The following is a 27237-nucleotide window of genomic DNA, read 5'->3' as shown; positions in this document are numbered from 1 at the left end:
AAATGCATGAATGAAACCTAGTGTGTTCTTTGACGACGCGAGGCTCTTGTTTCGCGCGTATGGAACAGCCTTGCGTAAGACTCAAGATTCTTATACTTATTTATATTCATACACATATACGTCTTGTATCTCTTGTACGAGAATTTTACACGCATACGAACTACCGGAGAGATCATTATGCATTAGCTATGCCATATGCAAGAGGTTCATACATGTGGGATCGTTGCATTTACGAGGCTTGGGGTGATCGTCTAGTTTCCTTGCGGCAAAATCGCCCGACGCGCTCGCGCGCATTCTTGTTCATTGTCGGTGCGTGTGCGGCTCCGCTTAGCAACCCGATCTGATCTTGCGTTTGTTATGCTAAGTGCTCATTAAGATCGTAATACGTTCTCACGGACGGCGGAAATTTGGCGCACGAAAGAGAGAAACCGTACACTTCGGCCGACGATTTATCGAGAAGTTTTAACATCGTCCACCGGAAATAAGAATTGCACAACTGAAACTCTCTTGGGATAACAAAGTAATCGCTTTACTTAATTAACATTAAGTAATGCTTGATTCGCGAACTCTAACGTATGTGAACGGTTTAATTTAGCATTTAATTGTATACAATTAGATAAATGAGAACTCCAACACTTGTTTTCTAATTTAAAAACATGATGTGTAATATTATATATATATATATAAATAAAATGTTTTTACTCTTTTGTACGCTTGAATTATTTATATACAGTTGTAAGAATTTTTGTTATTAAAATAATTTGAGCTAATAGCTATTAGCTATCAATAATAGCGTAAAATAATAATAATTGCTGAAATTAAAGAATTAAATGATACAAAAATAACGAGCAGTTTTGAATATTATTAATTTGCAACGCAATTACAATTTAATTACAATTAATTTGTAACGTTAGTTAGTTGTATATTAACGTAGGTTAATGCATATACAACTAACTAACTAAGTAAAGCAATTAAAATAAGTGCTACTTCATAACTTCGTGATTATATAAGATCCAGTAATTACCAATTCAACGAATAACGAACTATCGGATGGAAAGTCAACGGCCAATTAAGAGGTGCATAGCTGGTCGATTTGTTAATATCTTTTGCATCAATTCATTATGCACGGGATAGCGCAAGACATTTGAGTTTCTATAAAGCGGCGTGCATGAGAAATTAATTAAGCCCCGTATAAAAAGGTTGGATAGGAAGAACTTCCAAAGCGGACGTTGCTCAAAACGCATTTCTAAATCGACAATTCACCGTTGCGGTTGACGAAACAGATTTAACGTTCTACATCCAAATACGTGAAAGTTATGAAACAGTATTAGCGCATCATGATTATATTCAATTGCAGTTCAATTCAATCAGTATTGATTACTGATAAAAATAAAATTTTGAAAATTGTTTTAAAAATAAAAATAGTAAGAATTAGAAATTAGAAGGCTTCAATACATTTTTTCTGCGATAAATGGATTTAAAAATATCTTGCTAATTAAGTTATATTTGCGAAGTGTTTTATTTGGATTTTTCTTTTTTCTTTTTTCCAATGTATGCGGTCTCGACTCGCTGATGGCTAAGGATTATATAATATCTTCTTCGATTCATTGCAGTGTGATTTGCAACAGTTACCGCGAGGTGACATTTGTGAATTATCCATTCCCAAAGAGATCGGATTTCGTCTAAGAGCCTCCATTACGGGCAATTTGCATTGATAGCGAGCAAGTGCCTTGAAACCTAGCTAAAGGCCACTTTGCGACATTACGTCTTCAATTTCGCAGACAGAAACTTTATCATGCTTTAAAGAATTCTATCGTACGAGTAAATAAAATGTTTACGTGTATGGAGATAAAAATTAATATAAAATTTTTTTACTACTTTTATATACTGCATCTAAAATAATTGTAATATTTGAAGTAAATGGATAAATTACTTAAGTGCTTTCTTGCAGACAATGAATGGGATGATAAAATTTAACATGCGCGTTTTCTTAACTAACTATTAAGTCAAATGCTTCCCATTTGTACAATTTATGTGATCAAGTTGTTTATGTTACAATTCATTATTGATTAATTCACATGTTAGCTTTATGTCAAAATTGACCATAAAATACCAGTGTTCAGTTTTTTCAAGGATCAAGATGGTGTTCCTCGCCCTTGCTTCAATCACAACGCGGTGTACTTGTTAGAACGTACGTGGCATGTAGGTGGTAGAAAAAAGCGTTTCCACGTAATGGCGGCAGTTTTCTATAGCAATTAAGATAATATTTGCATTCGAGGGTTGTGATTTCCTGCAGGTGTTTCGATCGCTGAGGGTTGCAGGCCTCGTTAGATATACCGTGTGTCCCGTCCGTTACATACACCAACGTATTCTTTCGTGTTGATTATTAAACCTGACATAAGCGTAGATTAAATGAGTGTTTTTCAACCATAAATTCTATTAAAAAATATTGATTTAATTTGAATCATAAAGGTCCAATTCAACAATTATATTTCAGTACAAAGATTGTACATTTAAATATTGTTAATTTTACTTTCAAAACGTTCTTAAATAATTTTGACAACATATAATATTTCATCAACAGTAGCTAACAAGCAATACTCTTCATAAAATGCAGCTACAAATAATAATTCTGATCAATGCATTCGTGACATTATTTTGAGCGAGAAAGTATATGTGTGCAGTGTCCATAAAAATGAGATAAATTTCGCGAATTAAAAAGAAACTCGTAATAACGAGACAAAATGTCACTTACAATTGATTGGTGAAAAAATACTAGATTCTAAATTTCGGACCCGTACGCCAATGCATTCTGTGTGTTCACACATCCACACACTCTCTCTTTTTCGTCGTGCATTACGAAACGTTCGACATAGAAAGACATGCGAGTACAAGCGGGCATGTATGACACATCGGTGGGGTACACTGTGCACGTACACGCACGAGGAGGGGTGCTCTCTCTCTCGAGGGGTGAGAATTAGTCCGGCGAAAGGCCGAGCCAAGGGGAGTGCGCGATGGTGGGGACGGAGGTGCCGCTATTAGATCTTTCTCATGCTGATAAAACTGTATAATGGACTTAATCGCTTTGCGCCCGGCCTCCGACTAAATTTTCGTTATTTTTCATGGGTCCCCGACCACACACCGCAGTCCGGTTATCACCATGGCGGATCTACTCCCGTTTTTCGGCCCCGCTCTCTTTTTCTCCGTCTCGCATCCGCCTGCGCTCTATTCTGTCTCATTCGCGGCTCTTTGTTCTTCACCCGCAAATCCATTGATCCTGCAGGACGTGGAACACGCACATCCGGCTGATACCGGCGCGGAAACTTCGTCGTATTTGCGAGCGCACTTTTGTTAGCTTAGCGATTTTACATCTCACTACTCGAAACACCCCGCTTCACCGGAGTTTCCTATGAAAATTTCAATAAATGTGACATTAAAGTATTTCTTAATAATGAATCTAACAGTTATAAAATTGTTTAAAGTACAAAGACAACTACTTGTTTGATGTTTCATCAGACGATTGTAAAAGGCAACTGTCAATATTATTCGAAAACAATTTATCGTCAAATATTATTATTTCTTAATAACCAATAAGCGTTGCGAGTTTGCGCGTTTTAAATTCTCCGCAGTCTCTCGAAGCCCGAAGCGAGCATCTTGCGCGCTTATGCAGTAATTCGCCACTGACCTTTAATAGCTCGGTTCAACTGGGAGAAACGAAGAGACTAAGGTATGTAACTTCTTGACGTGGTGATAGCCGGCGAAGCGAACATGTTGCTTCTGACGTTTGAAAACCTTGATCTATTCGAACGCGCAGATCCCTCGAATCCGACGATCATTTCCCGGTGCACGATCGTACAATTTCCTATGGTTTCACGGATCGCCCGAGTAACTCCTTCTACTTCCCCCTATCGTACCGCGCCCAGGCAAAATATACGGAACGGCGTGGTATGCTCGAATAGCCAATCGAGGAATCCCGGGTTTCCCTCCTGGATCGAACAACCGACAATTTGCATGTTATACTACTCGATGGCGCCCGAGACCGCTTTTTAAGGCAGTTACGACCATTACTGTAATGCTCGAGGTCGTGCGAGTCAATGCCAAGGAATCGGCATACGAATCTGCATTCGAGAGATCGCTACGGTCGAGATCGATCGTAAAATCCGATCCGATTCTGAAATTAGAGTGTAACAAAGCGAAGGCCGATCGTTGCCGCGTCCGAGTTAGATAAAAAAAGCGAGAATGAAATAAAATGCCGAATACAAACGAGAAACCGGTGCCGAATATTCCGAAGCGTTTCACTATCGACGAATTAATTCCGGAATATTAATGACGCGTGAAAAAAAAAAAAGACATTTTGATTCAGCAGTAAAAATTCAAGTGTCTAGATGTTACGCGGTCGTTCACTGGTGCATCCACCCTTTTACGCCCTAATTTGCATCCTGAGAGATATATCTTATCTGAAAAAAAAAAAAAAAAAAAAAAATCAAGAGGTTTTGCTGGAAATAGCGATGCAGGTCATTATCCGTGCGCACGCAATCGCACTTCCGAACGCAGCAATACGCGCCGACGGATCACCGACGCGATAGCTTAATCCCACACATCCAGGGACAAAGTGCGAGCTTTGGTGTAACCCGGTGAGTATTTCCCAAGGGCTTGTCTTACTAGGAGTTACCTCACGTAAGCAGCTCCAAGTCTCGGTGCTGGCTTTAGTTACCCGAGCATTGCTTGTCTCGCTCTCGTAGGTATTAGATTACTTTATAGGCGTATCACTGCACGCGTCTATGCGGCACATATATCGGTATGCACGAGCGGCGAGCTAGATATGTGTAAACCAGTTACGTGCGCGCATTTCCCAAGCGCTCGTTTTGCTACTAGTTACAACAGGTAAGCAGCCTGCGTGCTTCTGGATTAGTTTTAGTCATTCGAAATTGCCTGCGTCGTCCTTAACGTCAACGAATATATTGTATATGCGTGCGTCTTAATCCTCGACGGGCCGCGTGGGGGGGGTAAAGATATAATTTTCAAGTCGGATCAGCGCACGCGGCGTTGAGAACAAAATTTTTTTCGTATAAAATAATTGAAAGTGAAAATACACATTGATTTCGTCGACTCGATGAATGGCAATTAATCGAGATTCCGCGCAGAAGGAATTGATATATACGAATTCTGCTTAAATCCTTACATTGTACACGACTGTCGTGATGGCAGTGTCGTTGTACCACGCTGACTATACTGATGACACCTACATAGATAAGTGGAATGAGGAATGCTTGTTAAACACATCTATGTTGATACAAATTCCGACCTGTCACGACTTCGCCCGCGGATTAACTCATCAGCGCGCTCATTACCATAAAAGATAAAGTTTGAAAAGCAAGATCAAGCGCGAGGGGGGGGGGGGCTCTTCATTCGAAAGACGAAGGGCGAGAGAGGTGCTAAGTGTACTGCGAAGTTCCGACAAACGCCAAACGTACGAGGCGCATGCACTTGCCAAGAGCTCGTTTTGTCGGGAGTTGCTCCGCGCAAACAGGACCAAGTTTCAGTTATTACGCCGAGCCGTTCGAGACTGCGACGAAGAGACCCGGTTCCCCTTCTTCCCCGGGAAACGGAGCTTCCCGCGTGTCTTCTGGCTCCGTCTTCGCCGTCGCTAGCCTGCCCTCGGACTCATTAGCATAGAAACAGCGGTAAACTCGTGGCTAGCTTACCGAGCTAACAGTGTGTAAAATAACCGCTAAGTTGTCAAGACAATGCTCCCACCACGCTGGCAAACACCCCAAGTCTAAACAGCGCCGCGGACTAAGTCCTCCGGCGAATTACTTCCTCCGGCGCGCCATTGTCCGTCGAGGAGCGAAACGTCATCGCGTTTCCGGTTGCGCCGTTGCACCGCTTTATCTCTCTCTCTCTCTCTCTTCGTTTGCCTCTTCTTAAAAAAGATAAATTAATATGATGATTAAAGTGCTCTCTTTTCATACGCGATTAGAAAGGACTATTTTTCTTCGTCGTGAGCTAATGATTCGCACACACGCGTAAATTTTAATCACAGGCGTATGTTTTCACTCGTTAACTTACCATTATAACGCGACACATTAACATTAAACAGTATAAATCATTTATGCGAAATTTTTTCCGAGCTTTGTACACACGATACACCTTGTGTAACTTTTTATTGATCCAAGTAAATGCGCGGGAAAAAAGAATCTGACCTTCGTAGATTGTATAATGCAAATTAAACAGAGACGCTCGATGATAATCGGATCGTCGGGAAATCAGATCTGCGTCGATGCAACAAGATCAACTTTAGAACCCTGGAAAAATATTTGTCTTTCCTATATTGGGGACACCCCATATACGTTTACGCACGCACACAGCGCGTCGGTCGCCTTGATCGCCGGCGACCCTGGGACACGAGCGTAACACGCGATCTTCTTGTTAAGAGCGTTATACGCCGTTAAAACCGACATAATGTCGGCGTCGTCGGCACACCCACCGGTGTGCCGAAAATATCGGAGGGCAAGAAACAGGCCGCGCCGCACCGCGGCCCGTGATTTATCGCCGGGTGGCGTTAATCGACGGCACGGGACCGTGGAAGCTCGAAATTTTTGACGGGCGACGCGCGAGAAGTGCTTTACCCGAAGGCCAGGGGCTCACAATGAGGACGATCGACCGAACAAAATTTCGCTGTGACAAATATTTCTGTAAAGCGCGATCCGACAGCGTATCGCTATGTGCATATTCTTCGTTGCCTTTATACGTTTTCGCCACTCAAAGAAATATATCTCTTTTTCAAAAATTCTCTCACTAACGACATCATCAAGTGAACTTTGGATATTTAATTGCTACAGATTGTGATTAAAAACCGTTATCAAATTGATCTATTTTTATTTTCTGCTCTCATTTCTTTATATTTTAATTTTTCACACTTTTGAGCTCTATTAAGCTGAATTTTCATAAAATTGCCATAATTGCGGAATATGTTCCCCTTACACAGATTTTGCTGAGAATAATTATGATTGGTCGGAATCTGCGCGTCAGTTTTGATGCTAGTCTTCATTGTTGCAGTTTTTCTGGCGCGCCGCACTTTTTTTTTCTTTTTCCTCAGCCGGCGTTAACGCGGATTACGGAAGTATTATGGTAATTAATGTTAATGCGTGCCCGTTATACGTCTTGACGAGTTTTCATGCACAACGAGGTCGCACGAGATTGTCAAAAGTCCCGTGCCCCGTAAATCGCATCGCCGACATAACGGCAGTGTATAAATACCCGAAATCGGACGATCGCGCGATTGTTACGATTTCGCGCTACCGTTGCAGCGCGATTCAGGATAATGCCAGATGAACGGAAGCGCGGAATAAAAGATGAGCGAATTAAATTATACGCGCCAACAAAAAGACTGGGAGCACTTCTCTCGCGTGTTCTTTGTTATCTTTTCACGCGGTATTTATACTGTATCAGTTCCACCGATTTTATCGCGATTCTTCTTAAAATCCATCCCATTATTCGTGTTACTTACGCTCCACGCTACGTAAAGTAATTACAGTTGAATTCAAGCTCCCTCGTCTTTCTTCAGCGTCGCAATTGTATTCGCGATATTGCACAATGTCCCAATCTTAATTTTAATAACAAATTCGTTAAATAAATGGGATGCGACTGATTCTGAAAATTCAACACAATGGTAACTTTGAATACAACAATACATAAAAATATTATAACAATATAATATAATACAATTGATGAGAAAAATACTGGTCGAGGAGATAAGAAATATCTCAGAATGAACATAATGGCTTTAACAAAACTTTGAAGATCAGATAAGAACTTTCAGATAAGAGGCATAAGAGGCTTAAAATAATTAGGACTAAAAAGGAGAAAGAAGAGACAAATTCTCGGAGGTCCTCTCTTCGCGACAGAATATCAAGCGAAAGAATTAAAAAACCTTGTAAAGTAATTAAGACGGTCATTTTCATCGCGATTCGTCGACCTCCTTCCTTTTTTTCGTATCACGCGATACTTTGTTGCGCAGCTTAACATTTTTTATTACTTTTGGTCGACGGCGAAACACACTCACTACTTCCTGCGAGATGGTATCGCGCTGAGTTATCATTAAGGGAGTCCTTGGTCGGAGGAATTTTCTGTGTCCTCATGTACGTGCACGACTCGTTTAATCGTGCTAATCAAAGATCTGTGCGCGTTTCCATTAGAAATAAAAGTATTTTCTGGTAAAGCGATTAACGCGAAGTTCCAATCGCTTGGAATAAATTCAACCTAAGTTAAAAACAATATCCAAATAATTTCAACTATTGCGTTTAACAAAAATTATAAAACTGTAGGAAACTAGCCTTTCGGCATACGATATTGTAAAAAATAGACGAACAAATTGAAGAAGTTCGATACTGCAACGTTGCACGTCGGAGTTTAAAAATTTTCGAAACAAAGAGATTCCCTCAGATTTCGATTTGTATTAAATTTTTTATCTTCACTTATAAATCGCCAGAGTATCACGCTACGACTAATTGTAAGTGGAGTGGCGAGCATTTTGCAATCTTAGCGGTATTGCGGTGTTTCATGGCGCGAACGATAAAGAGAGATCCTCCTCGTGTCGCTCTCATCAAGAGAGTCGCCACCTTCCCGTGTTGAGTCCTTCCTCCTTTGCGAAACGCAATTAAACCAATTACCGCGACCGCCGGAGAAATGAACGCGCGGGAGTTACGTAAAGTAATTGGACGCCGCCACTATGTGCGCGCGGATTTCCTAAAACGATAATTAACGAGTTATTAAGCGCCGGCTATCCTACCGTCGACGGTACTCGTCATTATCCGCGTTTCACACGAGCGCCGAGTGAAATCTGCAGCGATGAGCCGAAGATAGGGGAACGTGTACACACGCATATCCACTCGCGCTCAACACAACACACGCACACATACATACGCGAATATAGTGCCATAAATACAGGAACGGATCTATATTAAAAGCAACAATAACTCGAGTTTCAATTTTGCAATTGTCAAATAATCTGTAGACAGATTTTGTGTAAAAATACTTTATACGTTTTAAGATTGCAATAAATCTGTCTACGCAAAATTATAATTAATAAAATTTTACATTATATTATGCAAGATAAAAAAATTTGTTTAACTCTAACGTCTCTTTGTTTACTTGTGTTCACGTTGTTAGCTTCAAACATTGTTAGCTCGCGACGCCGAAAAAGTCATCGTGCGTTCCTGCCGCGAGTCGCACTTAATAGCGCGTCAGGTGGAGCGCGAGAGTGCGTGAGATCCTCTGAGATGCGGGAGCCACTACGTGTGGACGGACCTTAAAGACAGGATGCAATTACACACAGTCTTAAGTGTTATCGTTAAAGTAAAAATGCACCTCTCATAAGTTGCGGCTCTCATTGTCAGTCCGCATCAAGGTGCTTCATTTCTCAAATTAAAGGACTGCACGCGTACTGATCCGATCGATTGTGTAGAATTCAAGGAAGACTGTTGCTAAATTGAATCGCTGATGCAATTAAGATATCTCGAATACTTTCAGTGAAATTTCTACAAAGTTGTTTTTACCGCTGACTTTTAAAAAATATGTAAGTGCACTCAAATGCTGACACGTTCAAATATTTACAGCGACAATATCTTTCTGTCATTTTCAAAGTATTGTAGTTTTCGCAAATTTTCTCATATCTAGTCAAATTATACGAGCAAAAAAATTTTGAGCAAACAATTTCAGATTATAATATTTTTTTTATTAATGAATAAAATAGATAATAAAATCGCATAATATTTTAACTCGGCTTTAAAAGTGTAAAAGAACAAGAAAACCTAGCAATTACCCATAGCAAAACTGCTTATTAGAAATTTCATTCTAGGACTCTAGCCACATACATTTGCAATTACGTTTAATATAATCATGTGCTCGCAGTGTTTCTTTGTGTAATTATAAAGACGCTGATGATGTAGTTTTGTAATGCATACATCACACGTGTGATCCTCCTGCGAGGCTGGAAACCTCTTAACCGCCTGGAAACGCTCAATCAACGTTGTTCCGAGGTTGAGAACCCCGAAGCTGGTAATTAGCGTTATGAAGCTCGCTGCTTACCGGCGATGACTCTCAGATAAGGCGGACTTGTTATATTACGTACGTTCGGCACGCCACTATGCGAAGCTACAGCACGTGAAAGCGGCCATTATCTAGTTTTACTTTTGCGCAACCACGTTACACCTTGCCAAAATGCCGCCGTTTCCGCCGCCGCGCTCCGATCTCGAACGCGACACGCTGCCGTGACATTTCGTGTCACGTTGAATCAGCGACGAATACAACGGTCACATGTATTTTGATTGTGATATTTTTTTTAATAAGTTCTTTTTTTTATCGAAACGTTTGTTACTTCTTCGATCGCTAATCGGAAGCACCCAATGAGTTTGGTTTAATGCAGTGTTGCGCGGATGTTCAAGTCGCGCTACGCGATTGGCGATTCAGACACATCGCAGCGCGGATTTATTATTCCCGCTAAGGAGTCATTTGCGATTAACACCGGTTCATCAGCTACCGCCCCGAGGAATCCGATTCCTACATATATTGATTCCACTCGCCGTGGACCGATTTCTACGAGCGCGAAGCTCCGACCGTTGGTGTAACTACGTGCTCGTGCAAGAGACCAAACCATAGCGTCTCCACGGCGGAGAGATGCTGAAGAACCGCGTGATTGCACGTCTCCTCTGGACCATGATGGCCGCTCTGAGCACGGCTATTGGTCGATGGATAATCACACGGTTCCCTCCCTGCCCTTCGCCGTCCACGTACCCAGAGATACCCGCAGCCACTGTTGAGCCCCGGCGCTGTCATTACCCGATCATTTTTTGTTTCAGCGGCATTTAATTTGAGTCGCTCCCCCGACTTCCTTGCCCCGCCGAGCGAGCAGGCTGGTTTACTCCTTTTCTTCGTGAACACCCTGTATCCCCCTCCGCCCCCTCCTTCGTGATCTTCCCTCTCGGCGAATCTCGCCCGCGTCAGCCTCACCGCGGGTTAATTCGGCTGACTCATTGTAATTCGGTATGTGATCGACACGTTATCGCTGAAGCATACGCATTAAGTGTTTTTCGTGGAATAATGACGCCGGACATTCCCGTAATGTCGTGTAATAACATTGTTTGAGTATGCCTCGCGTGTGATGAACACGCCAAAAACGGAGTTTGATAGATGGGCAGTTCAAAACGGAGCTTTTTGCTTAAAAATGCAAAATTTCTCGAAATTGTCGCGATGCTTTCTGCATGATTTACTGAGTGCTAAAACACTTTTACCATTTATTATTATTAATATTTATCTGTTATTATAAAAATGAAGCATCACTTTTGTACGCTATAATCAGACAGATCACATACAAGATTTCTATTAATATTGTCAAATATTTGTAGTCCGATCTCTCTTTCCGTTTTTACTGCTTCATCTTATGCACAAGTTTCAATATATATTTTACAATTAGATAATGTGAATAATAAATATGTGAGATAAATATGTCTATACTCCCAGTGGATACTTTATTAATCATCAACACGTGAAGACTGGTTTCGCCGACATCGTTTTAATCTAGTTTCGCTAAAATGCATTTCATGTTTTTATTAGACCTTAAATCGAGCGTTATCGTCCATTTTTCTTATCTTAAGAGCTCGACAGAATAGGAAATGGCCGAAGATCGCACCTTGCTCGCTTTTATCTCGAAAGAGCGTGGGCGCGGGGACCTCGCGTTTATGTATCAGCTCGGAGGACCAATTTGTTAACTCGGCCCTAATTCGTACCTACTTGACGTCAGGTATATGTTTCTCGAACCGCTTGGAAGAGAGAGAGAGAGAAAGGGAAAGAGAGCGAGAAAGAGAGAGAGAGCGGGAGATAGTGAATGAGCGAGAACACAAGGATTGCGAGAAATATAAAACTAAGTGTCTCGCGCGAAACGGGTTTTTATCAGAAATTCATCGTTCGCCGTACGTTGCATCGAGACTTCTCCGACAGCTCTCGCTCTAAATATAAACTGAATATTCATCGATGAATATACGATCGAAGAGCGTGACGTCTAATACGTATGCTTATGAGCAGCGAAAGAAATAAGTGCTAATTATTATATCCGCCGCACAGTTCGCCGTGCATGAAACGTTCGTGCGTGCAAATGCTAAAAAAAAAAAAAAAAAATTAACCAGAACTACGATAAAATCACCGATTTAACGCGACTGTCCACTTTTCTCACTAACGCAAACCCGTCGGATTATCGATCCTCACACATCGCCTCGCGTCCATTCGTTATTTTCATTACGTCACGCGAGTGTGATCTCCAAATAAAGACTCGATCCTAGACAAAACCGCTTGGCGCCAGATTAGGGTCGCCCGTCGTCCCACGCAAAGGACACGGCCGGGCACCGAAAACAGGTACTACATGGGGCTAATTTTCGGCTGCAACATCCGACCCATTTCTTTCTAGCTGCTCCTCCTGTCTTTCTCTGATCTACATCAGCCGCCGGCGCTCCGTCTCTGACATTTGGGACCGCAGAACGACTGAATGAAAGACTTCCCGGATGCGATAGAGACGCTTCGACCGAGTTAAAAGCAGACGGAGATACAGACTACGACACGAACCTCTTCTCAATGAAGAGTCGAAGAAAAAAAGAAAGGTTACTGTTGAAAGGACTGGCCGAAATCACTGAATGAGTGTAATCTGGTGCCCTGAGGCAAAAGGAGAAAGAGCTACAAAGGCAACAAGGACGAAATGAATAGAAGCGGTCTAGAAAACAACAACTTTGCGTATAAAATTTGAAAACGTCGCCTACAATGTTATAAATTAGAAAATTATTAAATTAAAATATTAATTTAACAATTTAAAGTTTCCGATAAAAAGCACTAAAATAGATAAAGATATAAAATATCAATTATCTAGATTTTGCAATATAATTCATAGATTTAAATATTTCTAAACAAACTTATATATTTCAGTGGTATAAATTCGCGTTATACAAATCACTTTTAGATATAAAATTATATATAAATAATAATAATGTTAAATTGTTGCATAGAAAAATTTTGATAAAAAAATTTTTATTTATTTCTTGAACAAAAACTACTTACAATTAGTCTAAAATCCTTATCTCATTTTCTTTTGTATGCAAAAATTTGACATTATTTTTATCTCATTAAAGTAGAAATATATATTTCTTTATTTTACCTGTAAAACAATGAGCACCGCAAATCAACCTCGATACAGTTACACTGCTATCGCTCGTCGTCTATGAAGAAGAAACATCCTCTCGCGCGAATACACACGTACGACTGCACACATGCACGCGCATGGAGCAGAATATACGTGGCATTCCGCGGCGCGTCGAGCACAAAATTACAAGAAATGAAATGACACACCCGCCACGGATTATCTCTCGAAAACGACTTATTAAGGTTCACGACTCGACGGTGCACACAAATAAAACTCGATCCGCCTTCGCACATCGATGTGCGCGCATACGCACACGCGATCTACACCATCGAGGCACTCGCGTCTCCTCCTGTATATGTTGCTTTCCACCCCGTCCCTCTTTTCACCCTCCCCGTCGCCACTCCATCGTCGACGGAAAGAAGCGTTCCGCCGCAGAAAACGGCGAGCGCGCCCGAATGATATGTAATTTCAATAATCAATCGCATGAACGTCGTTTAATTTTTATAATGATCACGCCGCCTCTATATCTCGCATGGGAACGCGCGGGCTCGATCCGAGTTCCCGTACAAAACGGTCCCGATAGAACAAAGGAGCTGCATCGCAGTCCAAGAGCAAAGGGGGACGTTACGGTCTCGATTGGTGTAATTCGTGAGTCGATCTGTCCGTACTATACATAGATAGACAGTCTTAAAGGAACTGTTCCTGCCTGTCCGCGCCGAGCTGGCGGAATTCTGAACGAAAAGTTCAATTAAATTTCAGTGAAATTCAAGTAGAGAAATAGGAAGGCTTGCTTGCTAACTATTTATTACGAACAGACAATTTCGTATTCTTTGTCGCACCCTGTTATTTAAATTTACACTGTCGACGTATAGAAAAGCAGAGTATGATATTTACTAGTGTGCGCAGCTGTTAGTGTCGTGGTATATAATTTGTCTCCGAAAAGCGGGTATTTAGAGGCGCTTTCGATGATGCCAGGTGGAATAAGCGTGTACACTCTGTCCTCTTAGCGACCATGAAAATCCCACGGACCCATGACCATTCCAGTCACCAGTTATCTAAACACGGAACTAATGACCGCGGCTTATCGCTACCATGAAGGAGATACAACTTTTAATTATGTTCGTCGCCATCTCTCCTTACGAATCGCCATAACACCATACCTTTGATTTATTTATTCTTCAATCAAACTTGCGCAACAAAATCAACAATATAGAATCAAGTTTTCAAGTTATTTCGAATTTTATTTATTTGGATAGATAAGATTAATATTTGTATTATGTCATCAGATGAAAAAAGGTTGTGCTTAGATATCTTATCAATATTTTTTACAGACTGTGATATATTAACTTTAGTCAAATTATTAGAAGCTTTTAGTCTTCTGATTAGATCAGATTTTTTTCACATTCTTTTGAAACAAAATTTATTTCTCACAAATATTGTTTGTAAGAAAAAATTAATTAATATAAACGAATATAAGAATCACGCAAATAGTTAAAGTGCCGAGCAAAAATGTTTGCATCGCGATTAGTTGGAAATTAATATCTCTTATAAAATTATACTAATTGATATAAATCTTTCCGGTGTATAATATCTAAATATTATTTTACGTTGTTGCGGAGCGCAATTTATAGTTTTTGTCGTAATTATTATATAGTTTCTGTTATCAACGTTTCAGATCATACGATTATTTGCGCGACATAATACGAGAGGAATGCTGTATAATTTCGTCTCTTCTCGGTATAACTCTATACATAATGTGGGATAAAATGATTTCAACAAATTATCTTCATTAAGCATACGTACATTCAGCACGATAGTGCCATTACACTGTTGCTACAGGGTTCTTCGAGAGAAGCTTATCTCGAGTTGCGTTACTTAGTTGCGGTAATTATTATACACTCCACGCTCCAAGGAGCAAGCTAATTCGGTACAATGGCGTAGTCTTGTAGAGGATCTCTTTCTTATATCGCGAGATGCATTAACGCGCATAACATCTCTTATTGAATATCTTCAATAACGAACTTGTTATCTGATTACTCGTGGTAAAAGAAATTATCATGAATTGTAAACTTTTTTTACAAGCATAAAAAACAAAGTTAATAAGGAAAAAGTATAACTGCATAAAGTAATAGAATTGTGATTATCTCTCACATATTACTTTCAAATGTAATATTCTTACAAATAGCATTTACTGCGTGCCAAGCAAACGAATGTTATTATCCTTATTATTATAATCTTTATTTAATACAATTATCATCGTCATTATCACCGCTGCGTCCAACAATATCTTTTTTTTTTAAGCTTTATTAATCCAAGTTTTTTTTTTAATCTAATACAAATAAATTGATATATTTTCTATTAAAATTCCATTAAACCTTAAAACATCTATTCACGATAGCGAAGCGTTCTGAATATACATATTTAAACATCGGCTTGCGTAATGTTACAACCAACCGGTTTAAATCGGCGCTGGTTTTCCATTGGAAGACCAACCGCTACGAACGTGACGCACGCAATGGCACTCTGCGTGCGGTGGACGTACGCGTGTTGGACATTCACATACGCTTAGCGAAACAATTAGACGATTTTATCGCGGTACGCCACCGGTGCATTCTGTCCCCTTTGCTGCGAGCCCCCAAGCAAACCGGAAGCTGCGGCGGGGGAGGAGGCCGCCCCGTCTCCCTCTGTACACGCGGCAACACTTCCGGCGGCACTCATTAACGCCCGCCCGGCACGGATTTGTTACTTGTAATTGTCCACGATTAATCGGATTTTATGCGATTTGTTACAAACTTTGACAAAATCTTGTTAAAACAAATATTAATACGACACAAAACTTGAAAAAGTTCTAATAATTCTAATATTATTGTAATAATGTGTTTCAATTTTATTACATTTTTTTTAAATATTTTTAAATTAAATTATATGATATTTATAATTTAATTTTGTCTTAGAAAGAATATTTGAGTATTTTGATAATTTCTCCTCAAAAGCTGACTTATTATCAATCTGAATTCTCTTATTGGTCTGAAAAAAATTCAATCTCTTAAGGTTCTAAAGATTTAAGGACTTAAGGACAGGAAAGAATTTCTTGGGGCGTGACAGTCTGCTAGAAATGAATTAAAGGAATGAGGAAAATCTCTGTAAAATTATATATACTTCGAAAAAAAAGTGTCGAAACATGTATTTAGCGCTCTGGATATTTGTGGCAGGTGTGTAGCACCTGTTATAAGCGATTGATAGCCGGCGGATTTCTTTTAAGGCGGTTTGCGGGTATTTCGTCACTATAATTACTGTTGTTTCCGGGATCTCTTCGAGAAAGGCGAGGAAAATCGTTCGAGGCTCACTGCCCGGCGAGGCAGGATAATTCATTGCCTCCTGCGCCGACCCGGAACCCTCGGAGGTTAGCCTGATAGGCGGTCACTTAAGGGGCTTTTCATGCCGGTAATCGAGAAAATTGGTAAAGTACAGCTCGCACGGAAATCCGCGGTAATCACCAGCCGAGCCTGACAGGGGGCCGTTAATTTATCGACCAAAATCACAGGCTCTCCAAGCCGCAAATCGATTTTTAAATGTATCGCTTCGCCACTGAAGCTTTTCCATCCGATGCATTCGTTTCGAAATACATATTGTCAGACCGCAAAATAATTCCAGCTTCCCGAATGCCGTTGCTTATTTTCTCATGTTTCCGCAATATTAATAAAATTAATACGAAAGCTACGAAAGCCAAGTAGTATGGCGTTGACAAGAAACTACATTTTCCATTTCTTAATCAGAATACTTTTTCGTAAGTTGATATTTTTATAAATGCTTCTAAATAACAGCACAGATTTAATCGCATTTATAACAGAAACTATCGAAGGAAAAAATAGTCAAGACAAAATAACTGTATTGTAATTTATCATTTTTAAATATAACAGTTCTTACCTATTCCATCGTTAAATTCACACGATTGTCGTATGTCATAAATTGTCGGTGTGTACGTAATGCATGAAAGTAACGGGCAATTAATTTCGATATGAATGAAACACAAGTTTGTCCGATTTCACTCGCAATCATGCCGGATGTGACGTGAATTTCGAGAAAGGAACACGGAATCGAGAAACGACACGGTAACCATTAAAAAGAGATTTCGGGACTTTATGCCCAGAGGGGAGGCCCCTGAAAAGGTATACGTGAATGGAACCGGCTGTAATTGGATCTTAGCTCGGACAGGCCCTATACAACCATAAGAATTTTCACTAATTTCGTCCAATTTTCAGAGACATTGTTTTTTTCCCCGCCTCGATTCGCCCGCGGCGTTTTCGGTCGGGCTGCAGATTCCGAGATCACGCGCTTGGCCATTGATACTCATACGCCCGCACGGATAAAGCCACTTTTTGATGATCTCCACGGTAGCCGTTTGTTCTCTATCCACTTTCATTTCGAGTTGACGATACAAAAAGGAGACGCGAAGAATGCACCCCCGCGGCGACCAAGAGCGCATAAACGACGTTGCACTCCGGAATGATGTGAATTTCGACGCGGAGAATAACACCTTGTGTTGTCGGAGGGAGCGGGAATAACATGGGGAGCAGATGGTTAAAGTGTTCGTCGGACGTGCCGATGAAATTTCCTAACATTCACAGTCCACTCGATTAATAACGCTTAGGAAATTAAATTAACTTGTCAAATGTACGCATGCCTGCGCATGTCAATTCAAGTCAGTTTTGTGCTGCATAAAATTAAAGTGACGCTAATATAAAATAATATTTTTTATTTGGTTCTGATTAAAGTGCAACATTATTTCTATATTCAATCATGCATTGCACATTGATGAAGATAAAAATATTTTAATCTTTTAGATAGAAATATATCTAAAGAATTTATCTTTGTATAATTGCTTCTATGCGATCGTGAAATTATTAACTAAAACGTTACAGGTTGTACATTCAGAACAAATCGCAATAATTCCGCGGCTGGCCGATTCGAACGCTAATAATTTCTGACTTTATCGCGAAAGAAAGTGCATTTGACTGCGCATTTAGCAGTGTCATAAAACCGGGCCATTTTCGCCGGGGCACGTTAATCGATGTCCAGAAAATTAGATTAACGCATGTCGTCGCCGCGTCGCGCATAGCGCACGACGCCGAATATAATACAAGCTAACGACTTTCGCCGGTGCGTTAAGCGCTCCCATTGTTCTATCGCGGAAGTGCACCGGTGAGCCGGAAACGCTCCACTCGGCCGCAGTCATTTTCGCCGTCGTGAATGACAGAGCGTGTTCGTTAACACCAATTACCATGCGCTCGTGCGCGCGCCGCTATTATATTGAATTATCGGAAAATTCCTCCCGAAAGCAAATCTGCAAAATTTCATTCGCGTTACACGATTTACCGAGCTCGGCAATCTATGCGTCGAGCGTTCCGCGTAATTCAGCGCCGAGGACGATATATTATTTTGATATTTGACATTTGAATGGTTACATTGGAGAATAATAATTCCGATTTTAAGACACGAATAAAGTGTAATATACAATTATTTGCTACTTTTTTTTATTACAGCAATTTATTCCTTAATTTCGTAAAGAGAAAAGTCTAAAACGTTATATTAGCCAAAAAAATATAATGATACTATTTCGTCCAATAATTCATTTTTTATCAGCGATTATGTACCGGTGAAGCGCCAATGAATGGCATTAGACCGACGATAAAGAGAGAGAGAGAGAGAGAGAGAGAGAAGTTGAATAAAGGAAGTTGCGGTTACGGCGTGTGGTGCCGTATTTTCGCGGCCGAACGCTCACGCGAGTAACGAATAGTAACAATAACAATCGAGAAAAAGAAAAAATAAGAAGGGAACAAGGGGAAGCGGAGCGACAGCTCGCGCAGCCGGAACACGAGAGGCAAAGTGAAACAGGAAGGAGCGGTGGCACAGAGTCAAGAATCCGGAATGAATTGCCGATTTTCGGCTGTGCATTTGTGTAGCGTCCCTAAGTAGCGATGACTTAACGGCACAAACCACGTAAAGTATTTTCTCGAGAGCTGCAATAATATTCTCCCTTTCTCTCAACAATTCAATCAATTGTCTAAAAGTAATTCAAGATAAGATATAATAATCTCTTTGAAATGCTATTCTCGTTCAATTCTAAAACTTTTAGTTTATCAATTTGTCGCTTTAACGAGTACAGCTAATTTCATCTGCCGTCTCTTCTAGTTTGAAAAAGGAACAGATAATTAATTAAAATGATGTCGAAGCGAACTGACATCGGTGAAATTGCCCGTTAATTGCGCACGGGGCCATCGCCAAAACACGAACGCGGGCGTTCGCGATGCCTAACCGTCCATATGGCAGAAGTGTAGCGCACCACGGTGCCCTCTGCTCAGCCGCGCACTTGGCTACGTTCGCCCACCTGAGGCTTAATTGTTACTTAATTATCCGTCCGGCCGCCATGCTGCGGTTTATACGCATTGCCGAGTCAATTATTGCGAGGCGAGCAAGCGTAGCCATCCGCAGCTTTTTGATTCCGGCCGGGGCTTGTGCGCACGTAAATACCTGTTAGCGGCAGTTTTTATCCGCGATTATGATTGCCAGCGACCGCAGCATTGTGGTCGCCGGTCATTATTCGTAATCATTGTATATTATTCGTGCATTCGATGCAGCGCTGCTACGCGAAATCGATTGCGCGAATTAAGACAACCGCGTCGACATGTAAATGATTGTAACAGGTATATTATCTTTTACGACGCTAGGCAAAAAAATTCTCTTTATTAATAAAATGTATAGCGTGATAATACAAAAGAATGATAATTACACGACTCGGAAGTTGAATTTATATCGTCTTTCTATGAAAATTACAAATGAGATCAAATAATTAAACTGTATTTTTAGAAAATGAGATTTACGTGTTATTGCATATCTAAATTTTAAATTGTAATGTTTTGTTTTTACGAATGACAGTAAAATATAATAATAGTTGGACGCAATTTTTTTAAAAATAAATTGCAGTTTTTGCAAAGTCTTGTTTACAACAATTTTCCATTAAAATTGTATTACATTTAATGTATTCTTATTAGATAAGATTATGCATTGAGCATTGCGATGTTATATTTCCGGTAGAGAGGCTTTATCGTCTGTCGCAATAATAAAATCCATCACGTGGCGCGACCGGGAAAAGACATTGCAGCGAACGTCGCCAATAACTCAGAGTTTCGTCTGCACGAACGTGCTACTGGTTTGCGTAGGCCGTGTTCAAATTTGCATCCGTAAAAATCGGACGAGGATAATCCGTCACTCGGCAGACTCGAGTCGTTCAGACTTCTTTCTCGGACTAGGACGAAGGCGAGTCTCTTGGGCTTGCAGGACGGCTCGCTACAGGGATCCCGTAAAGTTTCGTCTTTATTACTGAGCGAGGGCCGCGAGGGGAAGGGGGGGTGAGGCAGCGGTGGGAAGGGGGATGATTGATGCAGCCCGGTTATCAGGGACATGGACTGCAGCAGATAGTCGATCCTTGGGTCTCATTACCACGACACGAAATGCTCATATTATCGTTATTTTTATTAAACATCGCGCGTACGCTCCTCGTTTCACGGCCGTGGGGAAGAAAGTACTCCTCGCGATGCTTGATTTCCGATGAAACATTAGTCATCGTGAATAATCTTAATAGGGATTAATTCTAGAGAAGTCTCGATGATAAATGTAACGCTCGAAATACCTCTCGCCACGCGGAACCACATTGCTTTATAGTATACGTTATGTTAACATAATTATTTAAAATAATCTGGACTTAAATAACTTTCCGGACATGTTGAATTTCGCATTTCGAACGGAAGACAATTACGTCTTGTAATCGATATAACAATTTAGAGAATTATTTTTTAAAAAGTTTATTTTAATATGCATTTTTCGCCCTTTCAAGTCCTACTTTGTTTCTCTCTGCAAATAATAAATAATAAAATCCTCTCTACATCTGTAAAATATTATTTTGCGAAAAGATAAAAAGTGCTACACTCTCTCCATGGAATACAAATAATTCTACTCTGAAAAATTTTTCTTTTTTTCAGAGGCTTCAAGCGCACTTACAAACAGCGCATGGGGACGCAAACTCGCAGATAATGCGGATAATGAAAGGTATTCACGTCATTATTTTATTAAAGACCACTTATGTACGTGCACGTACCTTCGCACAGATGAAATTTCCACCGTCCTCGGAAATGATCGTCGCGATCGCGATGGGCCTTCGATGACAATCGGTAAAGCGTGCGAAGGTAATCACGACGATTACGTTGACGGCGATACGCACAGTCGCATGGTGACATAATGAACGATAATGAGAGAAAGAGACAGGACAGTTATGCTCGATTATCAGATGTCGGAAGGTAGGAGAGCGCGTTTTCTCGCGGTCCGTCCGCTTACGTAATGCTTCGTGCGTATATCCGATATTCTACGGAATGACGACCGTGTCAATTGTGCCGCATGACTTCGCAGAGCTTAGAATACAAAGTAATTCAGCTCGCTTAAAACGACGTCAGACGTCGGAAGACAAATCAATTGAGCGAGAAAGTTATCGATTAGCACTTGTTTTTAGTGACTAATGTGTCATATTTGGCTTTAATAATTATCATATCAATAAATATATTTTTAAAACAACAAAATGATAATATTGACAAAAATAATTATTATGACAATTATTTCATGAAAATTAATATCATTATTCTTGTAGCATATTTATTACATTGGTAATAATAATAAGAAGCGTCAATCTAGTAAAAATTTCAATTGCGGTATCCGATAGATTTTCCTTTCGCATGCGAGTCCGGTGATGACCTTTAGAGCCTACTTGGAATGTACAACATAAATCGTTGTCAGATCTCGCGGGAACCGTTTCTTATATGAATGAAAACGATTTAGCCTAGTGCCCTCGGTCACAAATATCTTAATTTCGTGAACATTTACCACTTCGGAGAAAGGGCGAAGCCGTGGTGGGAAAGATCGTTGCTTTATCTCGCTGCGTGGTCTTGTAGCTAATTTATAAGCCGAGTTAGCGGGTCGATATGTACGAGGATCTGTCCACAAATTAAATGTCTCCATCCGATATTCGATAAAAGACTCGAAAAGTCAGGAAATCCTGTCCGATACTTTCACCCGCTCGCTATCGCTACACTTGTTCCCTAATATTGCTTCTCTTTTTTTTTTTAATCGTCCTCTCATATTTGCAACATAAATGACGATTCGATCTATAAGAATAAAATAGTATTTTTCCGGAATCCTATTGCGTTGACGCATTCAGGAACAATAAAGCCGATCTAAAAATAAAAAGTATATTTTAATGTAAATTTTAATTCTTCTTTCTCCATAATAGTTTTGTATTATTTTCTAAAAAAAATATTTTACGTCTTTTCAGAGTATTTATACACGAAAAGTAGCACACAATATCGATTCGCGGCTTATTTTTTTCTGATTGTCATTAAATGGCGCTGTCCTTCTACTGTTGCGTGAAATATATTATCGCGGCGGGCTTTCATAATCTTTGCTGTCGGCATTTAAAACATATAACGGGTTCATCCATCGTACCGTTTACTAGCATGACAAATGATAATCGTACTTCGTTCGCGCCTCGCCAGTTTATCTCGCCCTCTTTCGCTTCGTTCGTCCGCAAAGAGAGTTATCGGTACATTTGTGCGTTACATTATTTTTCTACCTCCTACGTTCACCAATTGACCATCCCCACCCACGATTCAAACACAAAAACCCTTTACATATAAATCATTCGCTGCGAGTTGAATGCGTCGACATAACGCTGAAAATAAATTTTAGCTCACAAAAGTGGAATAATTGATATGATATTGTTTTAATTTGATGGCAAAATCGATATCTTTGTATCAATAGAATGTTATATCATGCAGGGTTTGACTTATATATGTTGCTTCTCGTATTAAATTAGCCACTTGTCATCTATTTGTGAAACATATATTTGTGAGTTCAAATAAACAAGTGGTTTTTGCATCATAATAGAAATATTGTGTACGTTTGGAAAAATATAACAAAGGGTGCAATATTTTCAAACGCACCGCCATGGTATATATTTTCCATTCAGTTTTTTTTTTTTTTTTTTTTTGTTTTTTCGACAGTTGCACGGTAGCACTCGGATCAGGAAATCACATAAATGACGACCGACGTTCCGTTTTCACGGAACATGGCGCTATTCCGGACGTACGCCTGCAATTTGTGTCGACGAAGTAGTAAATCGACAAATAAGAAGATAAGACGTAGTGCCTGTAAATCAGCGGATGAAGCGGTGAAACGGAGTTACGAGCTGTATGGATTTTACCGTGCTGTAAGTAACAGTTCTCGTCTGCGGATTAAAGAAGTTCTATTCGAATATATACTATTCCAAAATTTACGAAATTTTCAAATGTCCAAAATAAATGTATATGCAAAAACTGAGAAAGTATTCAAATAATCGTAACGTTGAAATAATCTCTACTTTGTCAATTCGGAATCTTGCGTTATATTATTTCAAGCACATGCGTCTATTTCATTGTGGCTAAATTGATATTTCAGATTCAATTTTAAGAGACATATTTTTCCAGAATTAAAAATTGATGAATAGAAAAATTTTAAAAGATACAAATATTAATTTTTCCTTTATTTTGTACATTTCCATATATTTTTATCATGAGCAAAAGACTCAGATTGCTTGATAAAGTAATATTGAAAAAGCGTCTTTGATGCCACATAATCTACAATACTTTCTAGCATAGTAATGATTACATCTTAATTTTATTCTTTTTTTTTTTTTGCTACTTTGTAGACGCATTCCTTTTTTTTACGACAAACAAACGTTCGAAGGTAAACGGCTTAAACTGTTCAGTCTTCCGAAGGATGGGACGTAGTTAATATGTGGCACTTGCCTTATCTTACAGGATATGGGTATTCGTTCGTACAAGAGTCTCTCACCTTAATCTCGACTAATCATGACTCTATTTAGATCCACACGAGACCGAGGAATTTCTTTAAGAGGTTATCCGTGTTAAACTCGGTCGCGTTTCATTTACGATTTTTTAATTCGTCGAAATTTGTAGCCGGACAACAAACATGTCTCCCTGATACCTTTAGGCACTTCCTTTACAGCGTCTTTGTAAAAGCAAGGCGGGTATCGCGGTTTTAACTTAGACGTACAGCTTGGTCGTATTTAAGACTTAAAAAATCGTTATATCTTTGTACTAAATTCTACGGGGATTTTGTTTTAAAAATTGCGATAATATAATCAATAATCGTAACAGATATGTTTTCGATCGAATCTTCGTTTGTCATTGATCTCTCGTCATTGAAATCTCATTTCACTGGACACATCCATCGCAATGTCCAATAGATCCTGATCCACTGAACAACTGATTACGATCATTTTGTAGTTGACGCACTTGGAAAAATGACGCTCTCGTTGACTATCAATCCCGCGGAAATTGCAATGCCGCCGCCGTCTCCCCAAGATCCTATATAGTCCTATCATTAACGTCACTACTGATACTTCATGATCGTTACCAAGAGACCAATTACTCATATCATCCTTCGCCAATCCCCAAGTATCTCCTTGACTATCGTCCGAGAAGGCTGCGCACGATTCCCGATCCCGGCGTTGTAAAAAATATGTCTATTACTCTATCTATAATAAATACCCGACTTCTCTATCTGACCAGCCGTGATGTGACATTAAATAGCATCTTTGGTAACAAGAATTAATGACGCTTAATTTCTCTTCGATCTATCTTATCGAACCGTTTCTCGTACGCACATTAATCTCTTCCTCCTCATGAAAGAGATAATAGCGTGATAATTTTTTGCATATTTATAAACGCATAATGATAAAGAATAATAATAACTTTGGTGATTAATTATTTAAACAACAAAGTATAAAATTAAAGCATTAATATATTTATCATATTATCGTTATTGAGTTTTATAATTTTAATTTTATTCATGTTTTAACTTGCAAATGCGTTTCACAGCTGATCGAATACAACAATTCATTTTCTCACGAATAATTTTTATCAAATTTAAATTTCACAAGTCACACAACGTAGCGGAGAGATTAATGGCAACTATGCGATTGCCGGCTAAATTTCATCCTATTCGCATTCTACTCCGATTTGCTTCCCGTAAAGATTAACGGTATCTTGACAACGCGCTCGAGATATATATCAAAAGATCGATTGCGATTCCGTCATCATTTCATCCACAGTTGCGCCCGATAAAACTTAATGTCTACTCTTCGAGCCTGGTCTTCATCTTTATATCCATCTTTCTGCATCGCTACGGTATAAGCGACTCTCTTCCTTAACCACAGCGACCGATTGCCCTATCATTTCGATCGAGGCGCACTCGCGCCAGTAAATAAGCCAGCGAAAGAAGGCACAACCTAGCAAGTTGCAATCGATGAACAAAATCATGATTGCACCGATCGCACCGATTGCACCGCGGCGAGTCGTCATTAGCGCAGCGATACGTCGGAAGAGAAGGAGAGGGGAAGGAAAAAACGAGCAGATAGAACGACGGAGAAGATGAAAAGACACATACGTATATATTTAAGCAATGAAAAAAGGGGCGAGGAGAGCGAGAAGAAAAGAGTGATAGAGGCGAGAGTGAAAGAGAGATGAGCGGCAGAGGGAGGGGAGGAGTTTGTCTCGTCGATGACGATCCTGCACGGCCGGTTTCGGATCGGTCATTCAAGCGTAACATTAAAATTAATAACATTTCAGCCGTGGATTATTATTACCTGGCAGGTGCCGTTGCGTGGTGTGCTTTTGTAGTTATGGTAGTTTGATTTCGCGTGACTTTGTTCGATATTGGATTCGATATATACGCAGTAAGCACGCACACGTACCCGCGTGTGCGTATACGTACAAATTAATTCCGATATGAGATTTATACGTGCTTCTTTGCTAATTGATGTGCTTTTTGCAAGCGAAACGTAATAGCTACATAAAGATCAATTACGTGCATATAAGATGCTCGAGGTAATTCCTTCTATCTGCGTATTTCTTATTGTCTTACGGGGAGGTCTTTCTAAAAATATTTTATACTTTTTATATTTTTAAAAGGATTTATTTCAAGGAGCACTATCCGCCGTATGTTCTTTTCAAAGAGACCTTTGCAATCTACTTTTTCCGAATTTAATAAAATTTTTTTAAAGAATTTAAATATAATTGATTGAAAAAAACGTAAATTATTGACTGCTAAAAATTATTTTAAAGATCAATTACCGATGCGAAGACGATTGAAGAAAATCGAAGGATGCACATTCAAATATTTAGAATAATTTCAAAAAGTGCGCAGACACACTAATCGATCTCGGTAATATTGTGAAAAAGAGATCTTCCGCATTCCCGGGCAGTCGATTCTTGGGCAATCAAATTATAAAAATAGACAGAACGCAGATGTGTCAGTCCAAGGACATGCGACTATCGCGGTGAAAATCCCGGAATGATTGCCTCTGTAATCGTTGTCCTCAGCGTGTAATATGTTTCCACGAAACGCACCTCGTCACTCTTTCTCCGTAAGGTCATTTCCTATAATCATTCCATTATCGTCGCCATAATCGATTGCCGCTATGCGTAATTGAGCTGAAATGAGATATAAATGCCGGCTAGTTCCAGATTCCGAGTTTGTCTTTGTGAGAAGAATAGCTCTTCCATTAGACTCTACATTATCCATCTACAGTCAAATCAGGTGAATCACTAGACATATTAATTTGAAACATCGCGTATAAAGGAGAATTACAATTGCGCAAAGAAAATGTGCTAAGAGCTGTAAGTAAAATCACCCGAATAACTAATTAGCAAAATTCCATCGGGTTACTTCACATCTTATAAAACTTTACTCTTCAAAATCTCTCGAATATGACAGACATCCAGCGGTAGAATTATCATTGTTCTCTTTGATATTCTGATTTGGCTTTCCAATTTTACGTTCTAACGTTTTAAGGAATACATTAACCGTGGAAATCGAGAACTATATACGTATCTGGTATCGTATTAGATGCGAGTCCGTGCCTCGAATACCGAGCAGCCTGAAATCGC

At 39.8% G+C, this 27237-nt stretch overlaps 1 long non-coding RNA gene across 1 annotated transcript; it reads left to right on the top strand.

The window, feature by feature from the left end:
• Positions 1-122: 122 nt before the first annotated feature.
• LOC136999926 (uncharacterized) lies at positions 123-23740 on the top strand. The gene is made up of 3 exons (XR_010890220.1): positions 123-4884; positions 21223-21289; positions 23290-23740. It is a non-coding gene; the product is annotated as an uncharacterized lncRNA (long non-coding RNA).
• Positions 23741-27237: the final 3497 nt, after the last annotated feature.

This window comes from Linepithema humile, chromosome 5 (genome assembly GCF_040581485.1).
Source record: "Linepithema humile isolate Giens D197 chromosome 5, Lhum_UNIL_v1.0, whole genome shotgun sequence".
NCBI lineage: Eukaryota > Metazoa > Arthropoda > Insecta > Hymenoptera > Formicidae > Linepithema > Linepithema humile.
The sequence above is the reverse complement of the archived record's forward strand: the minus strand, read 5'-3'. Positions and strand labels throughout refer to the sequence as shown.